This window comes from Crocodylus siamensis, chromosome 1 (assembly GCF_052110815.1).
Source record: "Crocodylus siamensis isolate JL-2025a chromosome 1, ASM5211081v1, whole genome shotgun sequence".
Lineage (NCBI taxonomy): Eukaryota > Metazoa > Chordata > Crocodylia > Crocodylidae > Crocodylus > Crocodylus siamensis.
The window spans coordinates 207,880,863-207,884,843 of record NC_143395.1 but is presented as its reverse complement, the minus strand read 5'-3'; positions in this window follow the sequence as shown (position 1 = coordinate 207,884,843).

Here is a 3,981-nt window from a genome sequence, read left to right as displayed (position 1 = left end):
TAAACCCTAAAGACATGTTTCCATTGTGAGTCTTGTTCTGTGTTTTCCCTTGTATTTGGTATAGTCAGAATCCCCACTATAAGTCTAAGCTAGTGATTTTTTTTTTTTTTTTTTTTTGTGTGTGTGTGATGGGAATATTATGTTATTCAAGTTGAGAGAGTAAAGTTAATGTTGAATAATCTAAAGTCACTGTCTGTTTTTGTGTGTGGCAGCTATTGTGCACAAAATGTCTCTTATTTCCCTGCAGGGGAGAAGTGTGTACTTTGCTTTAACTTGAATCTTGGAATTTGGGCAGAGTAGAGTCTAGGGTAGCTGTGGCAAACCTTTTTCATTCATCTCCCTTCTACTCTAGATGTACAGAGAAGAGAAGGATGTCTTTCTTGGAGACAGTACCTCAACATAGTTGAAGTGCTAAGGAAATGTCTCTTGGATCAGTGTTTCTCAACCCACGGGTTGTGACCCAGAAATGGGTCACAAGAATATATTTCATAGAGCTGGAAGGGACCATGATAATTTTCAAAGTCCAGCCTCCTGTCCCAGGGGCAGGAAATCAGAGGGAGTCTATTTCAGGCCTTGGGGGCTTGGACAGTAAAGAAGTTGGTGTTTTTTTTTTTTGTTTTTTTTTTGTGTTGTGTCTAGCCTAAAATGTTCATAGAGTTTATCACCTGGACAAGGGAGAGGAGATTTGATGTTGTATATCTTGACTTCAAAAAAAGCCTTTGATCTGGTATCCCATGATCGCCTCTTGGCAAAACTGGCCAACTGCAGCCTTGGGTCCACCACGATCTGCTGGCTGGGGTTGACAGAAGTCAACCGTCATAGTGCCCTGTGACCAGTGGGGTCCCCCAAGGCTCTGTCCTTGGACCTGTATTGTTCAGTGTCGTCTTTAATGATGTGGACATTGGAGTCAGAAGCAGACTGGCCAAGTCTGCTGATGATACCAAACTCTGGGGTAAAGCATCCACACCTGAGGACAGGAGGGTGACCTAGGCTGGCCTTGACAGGCTCAGGAAATGGGTGGACGAGAGCCTGATGATGTTTAACACTGAAATAAGCAAGGGTCTCCATCTTGGGAGGAAACACCTGCAGCATGGTTATAGGCTTGGCAGTGCTACGCTGGTCAGCACTACAGATGAAAGGGACTTGGGGGTCATGACTGACCACAAGATGAACATGAGCCATCAGTATGATCCTGAGGCTAGTAAAGCGAGCAAAACGCTGGCTTGCATCCATAGATGCTTCTCAAGCAAATCCTGGGATGTCATTCTCCCATTGTACTTGGCCTTGGTGAGGCTGCAGCTGGAGTACTGCATCCGTTTTGGGCTCCACAATTCAAAAAGGGTGTGGAGAAGCTTGAGAGAGTGTAGAGGAGAGCCACACGCATGATCAGAAGTCAAGAAACCAGACCTTACGATAACAGGCTGAGAGCTATGGGGCTTTTTAGCCTGGAGAAGTGCAGGCTCAGGGGCAATCTGATGGCCACCTATAAGTTTTATCAGGGGTGACCACCAGTATCTGGGGGAACGATAGTTCACCAGAGTGCCCAAAGGGATGACAAGGTTGAACGGTTATAAACTCGTACAAGATCATTTCAGGCTAGACGTAAGGAAGAATTTCTTCACTGTCCAAGCCCCCAAGGTCTGGAACATCCTGCCATCGGAGGTGGTTCAAGCACCTACATTGAATGCCTTCCAGAGAAATTTGGATGCTTATCTTGCTGGGATCCTGTGACCCCAGCTGACTTCCTGCCCCTTGGGCAGGGAGCTGGACTCTATCCTCCCAGGTCCCTTCCAGCTGTAATGTCTATGAAAACCACCCATCCCCTGGTAGGCCTAGTTTTAAAGCCTGGTTGGGCAGATTCTTACTTCTGTTAGCATGTGGTGGAGTTTTGTGGGAAAGAATGATAGAAGGCTTGTTGATGGTTTAGCTATGGAGGGAATGAAAGGATGGGAACTTCTCTGCCTAAGGGAAAGACCGTTCTCTGGCAATGAGCAGATTCTTTTGACTGGAGATGGGGGGCGGGGGGTGGTAAACTGCCCTGTATTAATCTGTTTGTTCTTCTGGCACTATGGCAAGATGAAAGAGAGCAAGTTAGCCATATTAATCCAAAATCAGGCATAAAGTAGTGTGGATTTGGACCTTATAGACAAGGGTAGGCAACTATTTTGGCTGCAGGGCTACTTAATGAGTTTTGGTGAGCTGTTGAGGGCTGCCTACACAATCTTTCAGAAGAGATCACTTTAATATTATAGATGAAAGAAACAAATTGTATATTAAAAATCTACTATAACAGTATTACTTCAAAAATGTTTTTGTCGTGATTTTGGTTTTTTTGAGTACTGTATATAGAGGTGATTGCATAATAGTTAAAATAAAGTCTTACTCTTATATGGGGGAGGGGGGCTGCATGTGGGGGCAGCCCTGGGCTTTGCTTCCACCTGCTTACTTCCACCAAGTGCTCCCTGCTCCTGCCCAGGGCAGCCTGTGCTTTGCTTCCACCTGTGCCTGCCAGCTCCAGCCCTGGCCCTGAGTAGCATGCACAGCTTCCCAGTGGGGCTGCTCCTTGTATGGCTGTAGCTGTCCAGGTACTGATTGGCTCCTTCTCCTGCCCCTGCGACACTGCTCCAGGTTGGGGTGGGGCGTAGCTCCAGCCACAAGGGCGGGGGGGGCTTCAACTACAGTTCCCAGCTGCCTTCCATCCACTTGGCTGCCTGCAGGTGGCCACACACTCCACCCACCTCATGATGACGAAGGTGGCTGGGAGATGAAGTCCCATGTGCTAGGGAAGATGCCGCCTGATGCAGCTACCCCTACCCAGAGCTGTGCAGCAGAAGGAGCTGCTTGGGAGGGGGGAAACTGAGCAGTACCCAAATGGCTATGGTAGGGGCTACCCTGCATGGAGCTTGGCCTCATGCACAGTGCTGCAGGCCTTATCCAATCAATTAGGAGGTGCCTGCCTGTGGATCATGTCCAATCAGTTGGCTGGCTGGATCCAGCCCATAGGCCATAATTTGCCCACCCCTGTTCTAGACTAATTAAATTGGAGACATACAAGTTTTCATGATCTGACCTCACAAAAGCTCATCTCTGATTCAATTTGTCTATAAGGTGCGTCTCTCACCGAGAAACTGGTTTGTTTTGTTTTCTTCTTAAATGCCCAGATTTTGCTATCTGTCTGTTTGGCATGAGAGCTGTCTGGAGGTGTGGTTGAAAGGGGCTTCCTAAGTCAAGGGTGGGCAATTTATTTGTGCTGGAGGGCCACTTTGGAAGTCTTGGTGAGCTGCTGTGGACTGGGTCAGCAAACAGCCTCTTTTTGCCCCTCCCCCTCCAAAACAGCTCACCAAAACTCCCTAAGTGGCTCTACCCCAGGACCTGGCTCTGCACGGTCACAGCTCGGCAATCCTGGCCCTGAGGTCTCCATGGAGACTGGCTTGGAACTCCTGCAGGTGGGGTGTGCTTGATTTGGGTGGATGGGAATGGGGCTGCAGGTGGATGGGAAGTGGCATCCACAAGCAAGACAGGTGTCCAAGGCTGGGGTCTGCATCTTAAGGCTGTAACAGCTTTGGGGCTGGGGCTAGAGCTACAGTCTGCTCCTGGCACATTCCTGCCCATGAAACCAGTACCCATTGCAGGGACGTATGGACCATGGCTCTGCCCTGGGCCCTGGCCCAGTGCTGTCACTGTCCCAAGATCACAGCCCTGGCCACCTGTCTGTCCTCCTCCCAGATGCTGCTACCCCATTGCCAATGGCCCCATCTCATCCACCCAACTGAGTGCACCCTGCCCTCAGATCCTGGGCTGGTCTCTGGGGACCCCACTCTAACCAGTGCTCCCAGCAGTGGGTATGGAACAGATGGGATGGGGTGTTTTGTGCAGCGGGGCTGGGGCTGATGGTGATGACTCTAGTAGTGGGAGCTGGAAGAAGCATGTGCTGCTGGAAAGTGGAATCCAGCTGCCACTTCACCCCAACTCCACTGTGTG